This window comes from Mytilus galloprovincialis, chromosome 5 (assembly GCF_965363235.1).
Source record: "Mytilus galloprovincialis chromosome 5, xbMytGall1.hap1.1, whole genome shotgun sequence".
Taxonomy (NCBI): domain Eukaryota; kingdom Metazoa; phylum Mollusca; class Bivalvia; order Mytilida; family Mytilidae; genus Mytilus; species Mytilus galloprovincialis.
The window spans coordinates 86,521,246-86,534,003 of NC_134842.1; the positions used below are offsets into that span (position 1 = coordinate 86,521,246).

Below are 12,758 nucleotides of genomic sequence, written 5' to 3' on the forward strand. Positions count from 1 at the left end.
TTTCCCTTTTATCATAAATATTGCTGCTTTCGAAATTACATCACTTATAGGTCTTGTCTTCTGTTGTTTTTTCATCATTATGTGTAAAATTAGAACGGCAATCCACAATTTGTACAACCTGCTTTTAGTTAGTTGTTTGTTAATCTCACTTAGTTCTCTAAACACGTATCTCTTCCAGCTTCTAAATGCATATGATCAACATTCCTCATCAATTTCTTGTGGGATTTTCATTTTCATGTTGAAATCAAAACCTTGTTTGATGTCACCAGCTTTTTTAATCGTTCTATTGATTGGACGCCCTTTTTAGAAATCATTGACAATAACGACGGCATGCATACAAACTGAAACGTGAAATGTATTAGTTTTTATTCATATCAACAATTACGGCATTTACTTTTATTAAATGTTGTGGCCTCCAACTATATATATATATATATTAGTAAATGTTGATACCAGGATCTGCTTTCAAAGCACCTAAGATAACCCCCAGTTTGTGGAAGTGATCGTGTTACTTAGTCTTTATTCTTCTATGTTGTGTCATGTGTACTATTATTTGTCTGTTTTCTATTAAAAAAAATTTCCATGACGTTGTCAGTTTATTTTTCGAACTATGAGATTGACTGTTCCTCTTGTATCTTTGACCCTTATTTTGTTGAAACAATTATATTGACAAATAAATACAATATTAGAAATCATAAACACAACAATATGTTACAACTTACTTGATTTTTTCTCAAATCAAGTATGGCGATGAAGTTCTAATCGTTGTTTTTAATGTTCATAACTGCTGATTGTTTTCTCTTGGATAAGTCACAAATTGTACGTTGTCAGTCAGGAATATCGAACCAATATGCTACGGCGTCGGAAATCTCTGCCGAGACTAAGGCGACACACCAGGGTAAAGAGCCATCGCGCCAATACGTCGACAAGTCGCTTGTGATACTTGTGATACTTACTTCTAAGCTAAAGCAACGATTTAACACTCGAAAATCAAAGCATTCCTAGCCAAGAATATAAATCTTTAGAACAAAAGTGTATGGATCTTGAACGAAAATATGAGGACTTAAAACGAATTTACAGCCACTTCCAGTAAGAAAATAATGAGTTCAACTTTATGAAGAAATCCTATCGGTAAAAACAAAACAAGTGAAATCAACATGTACGTTATTGTGTTGAAGTATACTACGGATATTCAGACTTTGCAACAAGCCGTTCAGTCGGTTTCTGCTCAAACACTTTGTTGTCTTTGAACGAGCGTGCAAGAAGTCAGGATTGTCTACCATTGTATAATATGACTATAATTCCTAACAAGCATTAATCGAACTAACCACGAACACAAGCTAAGGAACCATTTTGTGTTGCAGCTAATTAAAGGTTACCAATAAATGTAAGATGTGAAAAAAAACATTAGCAAATAATAATATTTACATATTTTATTTTGCACATAGTCGGTACAATTGAAGTATCATCAAAGATGGTTTTTAATATGAAGTCATAAAATTGTAGTCCAAGATTCATATTTTTTAATTAGTTTTTTATTGGTTTGAACTAGTTGTTAGTAACTGCGAGTAGCCTAAGATCTGTAGTGATGATGTATAAATAGCCGTCAACGTCTATTCTATGTTTTTGTTAGATGTATTTCTGCTTGTACCCTTCTAATGGTATGATGAAATTGAGAATGGAAATAGAAAATGTGTTAAAAAGACAACACCCGAAGGCCACTAAAAGGTCTTCAATGCAGCGAGAAAGTCCATTCTCTTTCATCTGATTTTATAGTTCTTATTCTAAGTTGTACAGTTTCAACACTGTCCCGATTATTTGGAGTGTTTGGGCCTTCAACGTTGGAAGTTTTTAAAGTCTTTAATAGTGCAGGGAATGTTGTATTAATGTCCCCTGACCTTTTTTTGGAAAAAAATGCAAAGATTATCGAAAACAGTTCTCCGACAACAAATTCGTGTAGAGTTTACAGTTAAGATTAGTTCATACCTTTCTTTTTTTTAAATTACTTGCATTATTACAGCGGATGATCGTGAGGGCATTCCGGTTGCATGAGAGATTTCCATTACGTAACTTTCGTGTTTGGCTAGTACTCGATCTATAATATGCAAATACGCAGGCATCATCGAGTGCAAAATAACAGTTCTTATCGCTTGCACTAAATTCATTTCTTCAATAAATACTCATAGAATATTTTTTTATAACATAAATTAATACTATGAAAATGTTTTGTTATATATATTTTTATAAGTAAAAAAACATTATTATCTATGCACACGTACAGAAAAATGTGTTAAAGCGTGCGGAATAATATTTATAAAACGTTTGCAGTCTCCCATATCGTTTCTCTCTCTGAAGGACCAATAACTCTGCATAAGAGATTGAACGTTATCGAATATTATAGAAGAGAGTCCACCATGCACTTGTACTGTACTTTTATTCATAGAGTGGAATAGAATGATATACACATGAATGAAACATGTAACTTTAAGAAACAAATACTAATATAATATATAACAACAAACCAGAGTATACTGATTTGTATCACTACAATACACTAGTTATTACGCCGAGGTTGAATTCAATGTGATGTATTTATCATCAACGCACGAACTTGTCTCAGAAAAACTATATTTGTAAATTTACCTCACTTTCAGGTATAGAGGTGTTATGATCCCCTTAATATTCGAAGAATGAAAAATGTTGTCAAATAGAAGATGTATTTATCAACTTACATTGAAAGCATTATTGACAAGGAAAACAGTTTTTTTCCCCGTTGGCAGTTCGATATCTCTATGAACATAACCAGATCGCCACTTGGACGCTTCTTTTCAGATGCTTTGCCAATAAACTTCTTCCTTTTAACATCATATTATATCAGTTATTTCTTGATGTTGTTACCTGGTTCACTACGTACTGAAATTGCATAAGCAATGCGAAACAATTAAGTAGCCAGACAGTTTCCGTGAACTGGTAAGCAGTTATTTTTTTAAGATTTAAAGGTATAAGAAGATGTGACAAATCTTCATTCAAGTGACAATTTGTTAAAAGTAAACCATTATAGGTCAAAGTAGGGCCTTCAACACGCAGCTTCGGTTCAAACCGAAAAATACGCTATATAGGACCATACCAAGTACTAATGTTAAACCATTTAAATAGGAAAACAAACGGTTTAACCTGTATAAAAACCAGATTGAAAAAATACATGTAAGATTTTATAGAATCAAACTGTATGGGGACAATATGATACACCTTTGGCACAAGTTAGTTTAATTGTTCTCAATAAAGAAATTATTCCATGCGTGTGTAGGGAGAATTTCGGATATGTATTGTTTCGTTCATGAATAAATTAACTAGATGTTACATATGAGAAGAATAATTTTGATACTTGGCTAATTAATTACGAGGTTTACAAAACCTTTATTTGATTTGTTTTGCCTCCAACACCGATTAAGAAATTATAAAGGTGCTACAAACATGACCAAGCACAGTTAGTAAGTTCAGCAAATGCCGCAAAACTGCTTATTTACAAACAATTCTTCTTATATTGACATGACAAAAATACTCATTTCATATTTTAACAGTATCACATTCATGTTCATAAGAAAAACACAGCACTCCAAATGTTAAACGGACATAAACATATGCTAACTAACAACTGGATATATATTTAGATCTGTATTTGAACAATATGTTTTAAATTTAGTATATTTTGTTTATTTTTCGTTGCCCAAAACAACTTTTTCCGCATGGATCGTCTGCACATTTACATTTCATATTAGACAATATCGCTTTTTCCTATAAGAAACTTTTTTTCCGATTCGCTTTTTTCATAGAGTGGATATTTTAAGATTAAGGTTATATTTGTATTCACCTCTTGTAAATTGAACTAGTTACCACAAAATTACCTTACAGTATTTAATCTTTGATAACATACACAAACATAGACGTTTTTGTAACAAATATTATCATTAAGTCTAAAAACATTATATTATAGAATACTTTAATCTTGGTCAAAAGCATGTGCACGATGCAGTTCTTTGCGTTGTTTCTCTTTTTCTTACATGCTAGTGGCTTTCTCCTGGATAAATCCGGAAGTACCAGTGGTCAATCAGGAACATCGAATCAATATGTTACGTCGTCTGTGTTTTTTGCTGAAAGTAAGGCGAGACACCAGGGAGATGAACAGTTGCGGTTTTATGTCGACCAGTCACTTTCAATACTTACTTCTCAACTGGAAAAAAAGTTTAATATTGTCGAGCAGAAACTAATAAAATGCGAAAATCAAAGCGTTCACATCCAAGCATACGAATCCTTAGAACAGCAGTTTGTTGACCTTGAACACAAATATGTGGACTTAGAGCGCAAATATAATCAACTAAAGTCAGTGAATAATGATTTAAATTTTGTAAAGAACAAACTTGTGTCAGTTCAAAACAAAACCAGCGAAATAAGCAATGATGTTTTAATCTTGAACCAACTTGGAAACATTAAACCATTGCAGGAAATACAAACTCTGCAGAAAGCTGTTCAGACAGTTTCTGCTCAAACACATTCTTTATCTGTAAACGAGCGGGCACGAAGTCAGGATTTTTTAGCCTTGTATAATATGACAATAGATTCGAAAAGATTAGTTAGCGAATTATACGTAAACGCAAGCAACCAGTTAAAAGATTTAGCAGCAAATAATAGTAAACATTTATTGCGACTTGAACAGAATCTAAATTCGACAGCAGCTGGTATAATCTATCAGATGGAGGTAAAGGAAACATACGATAATGCGACAATGTCCGGGATGCAGAAACAGATAAATAAGAATGCAGAAAGAGGTAAGACTAATAAATCTATGTTTGTTCATCGTATGTCCCTAATCCATGTTATACCGAATGATGACGATGTAAACAGATGCTATTAGTTGTACCGCTTATATGAATACGTAGGCTATAGTCGTGTATATCAAAATCTCAAACACATCAAACGAATAAAACAACTGTCAGTAAATTGATGAGCTGTCTTACTTTCCTCTTCGATTTATTAATAAATTAAAAGGAGATGTGGTATGATTGCCAATGAGACAACTCTTCACAAGCGACCAAATGATACAGAAATTAACAACTATAGGTCATCATACGACCTTCAACAATACGCAATGTTCATACTGCATAGTCAGCTATAACAGGCCCTAAAATGGCAAATGTGAGACAATTCAAACGAGAAAACTAACGGCCTAATTTATGTACAAAAAAAGAGCAAAAAACAAATATGTAACATATCAACAAACGACAACCTCTGCATTGCAGGCTCCTGACTTAGGACATGCACATATATACAGAATGTAGCGGTTAAACATGTTAGCGGGATCACAACCCTACCCAAAACCTGGGATACCTTATTAAGTATATTATATTGGAGTATTTCAAAAACATGATACCAATGATCGTTCTGCAATTTAAATAACGTATAATTTTGAAAAACGTAACGAATTTTGATACATACATTACGGGGTTTATATTTAGAGGAAAAAGCTTCATGATATTCTTCTATAATAACTCCCTATTGGTTGTCTAAAATTGATACAAAGAACATTAAAAGCAAATCGTTTAATATATTTTTTTGATAGTTATTTTACAAGAAATAATATATACAACAAACCCATTTGCCATAGGAGCATTTTAAAAGAGTGTACCTTTTGAGTTCGATTACCTTTCCCATGTTAAGTTTATTCATTATTTTGCATATCCTTTAGTTTGAAGAAAGTTGTTTACCAACACTTGTTTTTGCCTTGAAAAGTGGATCACATAAACCTAATAAGAAGTGACACATAACTATTAAGCAAGTTTTCCCCCAAAAAAAATTACAACAAAAAGAGAATGTATTTTTTCATCTTATTGTTTACACATATGTTGAAATTATTCATCTCAACCATAAATAGAGACATGGTATAAATAGACTTTCTTGAAATTAAGTATGTTGATAAATGTTTGAGGAACATATTGACATTTTGATTTTTGGGTGTCTTTTTGACTAGAAAAGCAACTTTAGTGTTAAATCGCAATACTTCGATTTTTGCATCCAACCATCTGTTTTACAATTTGCATGGACAATAAAGTTGCATGATGTGTTTTTAGTAAAGCAGGTGTGGCATGTCACAAAACCAGGTTCAACTCACCATTTGTTCCTTTAAAAATGTCCTGTACCAAGTCAAGAATATGGCCATTGTTATATTATAGTTCGTTTCTTTGTGTGTTACATTTTAACGTTGTGTTTCCGTTGTGTCGTTTGTTTTCTTTTTTTTTGAGTGTGCATTCACATTACTATAAGACGTGTCACGGTACTTAACTATCCCAAATTCATGTATTTGGTTTTGATGTTATATTTGTTATTCTCATAGTATTTTGTCTAATGCTTAGTCCGTTTCTGTGTGTGTGTGTGTGTGTGTGTGTGTGTGTGTGTGTGTGTGTGTGTGTGTGTGTTACATTTTAATGTTGTGTCGATGTTCTCCTCTTATATTTAATGCGTTTCCCTCAGTTTTAGTTTGTTACCCCGATTTTGTTTTTTGTCCATGGAATTATGAATTTTGAACAACGGTATACTACTGTTGCCTTTATTTAGTAAAAAAACATAAAAGTTAGTTTAAATTTTAAATTTTCAAATATGATTGCATTTGTTTTCTTAATCATTTCAGTTGCAATAACCGCACATCCATCATCACAAGGAACCATTAGTAACACCATAATAAAATTCGACAATGTAAAGTTTAGTGTTGGTATAACAAATATGTCAGCATACAAGACAACGGGGAAGTTTACATGTGAACTGGAAGGTCTCTACCTGATATCTGCTTCTGTGTTGTCAAATACCAATGGTGCGAATTATTACATTAGACTAAATGGGAAAGATATTTCACTTACGTATATCGGCAGTCACAGCAGTTCTTACGACCATACTGGTGCAGTTACAATCACCCTGAAGCTACATCCAAATGATCAAGTCTGGTTGTATGCTGGTGCGTCTTGGTTTCTTTTCGGCAACTTGTACTCTCAATTTACAATAATCAAAATAAAGTGAATACACTTTGAAGAAACACAGTCATAGATTTAAGAGATGAAAGTTGTGACGTTATATGCTCTAATTCACAAGTGCATTATACATAGACAATAATGTTAACGGCTGAGAATTTCGATGTCTATAATGATGAATTTTCTATATTATCATAACTAGTTATTTAATCACTATACTTTTGGTGTTGTATGATTTATCAAAAAATCAATATTTTGGACATTTTCATTATATTCATTCCCAAATAACATGTTTAATTGTCCATATTCGATAGTAGGTATTTTAACATTCAAGGAGTATTTTAAAGACGAAACGCGAGTCTGGCGTGTGAAATGTTTTCCCTGGCAAATGTTTATAAGTTTATTGATAGCTCAGATTTATATTTGTCTCGCTAAATTAAAAAAAATAATCCATTACAGTAAATGAATACTGATTAAGTATTTAATGGTCAACAATTCGTTCATATTAGGGAAAGCAACACACTGATCAGTAGTGATTTTGAAAGTTTCTACAAGGTACGCCAAAAAGGATAAAGGCTAATATATTTGGTCTGCAACAAGAAAATGGTGCTTTTTTATAGGGTCTGACATTTTCCTCTAAAATAAAACACCTATCGGCCCATAAAAGAATTGTGTCCAAAAATTCCGTGACCGAAAGGGACTGCGTGACCATAATTCTATGTATATTTTAAGGTCGAGTTTTAAAATAAAACAGTTTAGACAAACTAGTATTTAACGTTTAGGAAGGAGCTAATTTTTTGTTCGTCTATTTTAAAAACAAAAACATTCAGCAACGCTTTAATTAATGTTCATTCCAGTATTTAAAATGGCCATAGTATTTGCAAATAAAAGCTTCTTTGTTTATATTTGCGAACACAATATAATCTTTGAATTTTCTCACATGGCACACATGGATTAAAAACACCAATATCACTGTGTATTTTTACAAAAATTATAGTTGCAAGTATATTCTAAATTTATAATAAATCATTTGTTAATTTCTTTCAAGTTTTTCTAATTATTCCACTTACTAGTATACTTGAAACATTAAAATTAAAAGACCTAGTAATATATTGTTCAAATAAGATATTTGAAAATATTGGATTGTTTTACTTTTTGAAAATTCGGTAGATAAAAGTATTTGATAAATAGCATGCCAATATTGGTGATTTCGGATCTGTTCAAATTTTTTATATTTCTATCCTATATACCACTTTGCCTCATAGCCTCTTAGAATTTATTCACATACCTTGTTAAATGTGCTTTTGAATAGTCAGATGTTTTAATGATATATTGTTTTTTAATATTTACGACCTCAGTAGTATATACACAAAAGAGATTTACTCTAAAATTCCGTTCGAAGATCTTGTTGATAAATGTTCCGAATCAACTTCAAAAATAATCCTTGATGCTAGTGGAGTATATATAATCGGTACTGATGTTGTTCGTTATCTAAATTACATGTTAAGTTTTATTGTTTTGTTCTTGTATGGTTTTAACCTTTACTGTTTAGTTGTCCATTTCTGATTGTATACATTTGACATGGGAAGATACTTATACATCCCGCCAATGTGTCATTGTGCTGTGATCAATTTATAAATGTTTTGTATTACATTTTTGCTGTATTACTTTGTCTATACGCCATATTGTGTTTTTTTTTTTTTTTTTTTTTTTGTTGAATAGTTATGAGCTTAGTCATCAAGATTATATTAATATATTGACTTCCGTAACCCACTTTCTGACGGTTTTACCTATGATGTCTGTTTGTTTTGCTCACAAGTTGCTGCCAATATAATTGAATTCAATGCAACTGTCATCCACTATTATCGACATAAGGAAATTCATGTACAAAATCAGGACAATTGTTTTCTATTCGTTCGATGTATTTGAGCTTTTGGTTTTACCATTTTTTAAATAACTTTCCGTTTTAAATTTCCCTTGCTATTCGATATATATATATATTCTGCGGACAATGCACACTTTCCATGTCTTGTATCTTGGTTCCATTATCATTATCATTAACGGAAAGATTCAACAGATGAATTAATTTCCTACCGGTAATGATCCACTATTTTAGTCTTAAATGTTGGATGTTTTTATTAGGTGTTATTGGCTCTACACTAGTTGTCACTCACTGCAAGTACTCTAAAGTCTGTAATTCTGGATTTTTGGTTTTGAAATTCAAGTGTACCCTACCACGTCTATGGTGGAACACTATTCCATTGATATTTATATTATGATACCATATACCACGTTTCGTTAAATTTATTATGGTTCGAAAACAAATATATTAGGAAAACCACGACAAATCACGGTTCGATTTTAAAATAGAAATACACATTCTAAATATTATGTAATTATAACAAAGCTTAAATGATTAGACCAAATCAAATATAGAAACACATTTTACTATCACACTAGATATGTCAATTATCAGAAAAGCTAAAAGAAATTCTAGATAGTTGCATGCAAGATCTACTTTCATAACGCATATGGTATAGTTCATATTACTAATGTTACAATTTATTCCAAAGGAGCAGTAATTATCGCACCGTTTTAACATGTTAATCAAAGTTATGAACGCCTGATGTAATCTTTTTGACTTATTAGATGATTCTAGATTCCAAATCGTCTATGTTTCAGATGTGAATAACTGTCAGACAAAGAACTACTATATTATATTTTACACATTATATATGTTACAGGCATTTTCTAAATTTAGGCATTTAAATAATCACGAAAACATTTTACTGAATTATTCCAAAAAAACTTGACAATTATTTTTCATTTCTCAAATTGTTTGGATGAAAGGACTGTTACACATCATTTGTTCTGATTTATTGTAAATACATTGTTTGCCGTAAAATCTGGTTTTAGCACTTTAACCACATTTGGAGAAATCGGAATCATGACACATTTAGCTCTTTCGTTACCTTTACTGACAAAACACTTAACGTTCAACAGCATTTTGTTTCGCAATAAGCACACACGTCACACGTGAATATCTTCTTTTTCGTATGTTCTAAAAAAATGAAAGTAGATTATCATGATTAGTTTGACTTGAATATTTTGGCTTATAGCTTTTTACGGACTGAACATATTCGATTGTTAATTTTGTTCTATTGACAGAAAAAAATTGTCCTGTCATTTAAACAAATTAATCAAAAACTCACTACTGGTGTCTGAAATATAGAGTAAGTATGTTCTTAACGTAGTTACACTAAAAACAACATGTCATATGACATAAAACCTTCCCACCTGGTTTTTGTTTTTGAAAATAAATTAATTCTGCCGAACCATTAGTAATTTCTTTTGAGATATTGTCTTTTTGTCTATTTTTGACAATGACATTCTTATTCTACAAATTGCCTGAAACCGAACAGGCAATTTGTTTAATTTTGGGTCAAAATTTCAGTCATTTTACAAAATGACTGTATGTTTAGTCATTTTACAAAATGACTGTATGTTTAGTCATTTTGTATAATGCCTGTCAAGGTTAAGCATTTTGTAAATTGCCTGAAAATTCAGTCATTTTACAAAATGCCTAAATTTAGAAAATGCCTGTAACATATATAAAAAATGACGGAATCCTTAGATCATCAACATTAACTTCAAAAGTAAAATAAACCAAAGAAAGACAATATCCAATGACCTTATTTGACAATAGTCAAAAAACTATTACTATGACTACATTTAGTGGACAACTATGAACATAGAACACGATGATACGGACATTAATGAAACTTGAAACTCATTCAATAACATAGCCTGTGTACTCTTAAATTATTAAATCATAGTCTTAGATTACCAATAGAATATACCGAATTTATTTTGATGTGAGTTTATGACAGCTTGATTATAAAGCTAGCTAGCTTATGAAGGTACATAAACCTCTCACTTGTACGAAAATTGTTGCAAATTCCATTGCAAGATTAAGCCAACTATCATTACTTGACATCAAAATACATTCAGTTGGCAAAATCCAAAGCTCATACACATCAAACGAATGGATAACAATTGTCATATTCTTGACTTAGTACAGGCATTTTCTTTTGTTTTTGCCATTTGATTATGGACTCTCCGTTTTGAATTTTCCTCGAAGTTCAGTATGTTTGTGATTTTTGCTTTTTATACCGATATTTCATTGTCATCAAAATTTGTTTCGAAATGAAAGAACTGATCGTTTTGGATACGGCGACGTAGTGTAGGTAAAACGAAATACAACTTCGTCTATATAAATCTCAAAAATGTCAAATAGGTAGTAGAGAATGGTTTCTTTTAGAAAACTAAGCAACGGTAACCGGTGATAATTTCACTTTTTCTGTAGTGGAGAAGCAGATAGGAAAAACCTGAAAAGACCTGAAAAAGATTATCAAGAATATGTTATTATAGTAAACAAAATATGTTTACCCCTTAAATACTGTAATAGCAATGCAAGAAAATATTCAAAGCGCCACACAGTTAATAGCAATATGTTCCTTTTCACGACTGTGACAGACCGAATTATACAGTTTTCCTTTATTTGTGACATTTTTACCTATTGTGTATGTTTGTATGATTCACGCATCATTATCAATATTATTAAATTTGATGAGATTGTCGTACAAGTGAAGGTTTGGCGCTATAAATTCAATTCAAATTCAATCCACCATTTTTTCCTGTCCTGAATATGACAACTGTTGTCCATTCGTTTGTCGTGTTTTATTCTTTGATTTTGCCATTTGATTAGGGACTTTCCGTTTTGAATTTTTCTCGGAGTTCAGTATTTTTGCGATTTTATTTTTTGGCTGTAGTCACAATTCGATTGCTTTACACAAATGCATCTAGTTTTGAAATATCTAGGACAGTAGCATTCACAAGTTAATGTATATACTTTCCTTTTGGATTCATTTAAACATTTTTAGTTATGTTACATTGGGCCATTCCGAAATCATGAATCCAAGGATCACTCCAAATTTTTGGAAAATTTGAGTACACTATTTTATACCTTACCAATCTAAAGGAATATTTTGAATCTTTCTTTTTTTATATAGTGACTAACAATATAAACATAAAAAATAGAAACCTTCCCTTTTAACATCAGGATCTGATAATTATTCAAGAAATAATTTGCAATGACCCGATTTTACCTGAAAGCATCTAATAACAGCATTAATCTTCCTAGAGTTTTCAAGGTTCTTTTTCTTTCCCGGTACTTCTTTTTACATTACGCAGTAATTGCAAAACCTTAAGTCTGAGAAATAGTGTGCCTACCAAAACTTTTCATTTTGCTTTGGAAACATAAATACTAGTAATTCTGTATTAACAAGAAAAGCAATGTTCAATAATAAACCCGTAATTTCACGTCTTTTGTCCAGTAAGACATAAGCCAAATTCTTTAACTTGTCAATACTTATTGTATTTATTTTCTAAACAATTACAGTTGCCATGATTTCTCATATGTCAACAAGCGGAACAATACGCAATACCATAATGGCATTCGATGATGTTATGTTTAGTTTAGGTATCACCAATTTGTCAACATTCAGGAACACGGGAAAATTCACATTTGAACATGGAGGAGTGTATATTATATCTGTTTCTGTGCTGTCGATTACCGATAATGCGTACTACTTCATTAGTCTGAATGGCAATGATATTTCACGTACATACGTCGGCCAACATAGCGGTAAAAACGGCTTTACTGGTGCAGTGACTATTACC

The 12,758-nt window shown here is 31.5% G+C and overlaps 1 long non-coding RNA gene across 1 annotated transcript; it reads left to right on the top strand.

The window, feature by feature from the left end:
- Positions 1–3,947: 3,947 nt before the first annotated feature.
- Positions 3,948–7,278, top strand: LOC143074810 (uncharacterized). Its single transcript, XR_012978101.1, has 2 exons — positions 3,948–4,826; positions 6,683–7,278. It is a non-coding gene; the product is annotated as an uncharacterized LOC143074810 (long non-coding RNA).
- The last annotated feature ends 5,480 nt before the right edge of the window (positions 7,279–12,758 follow it).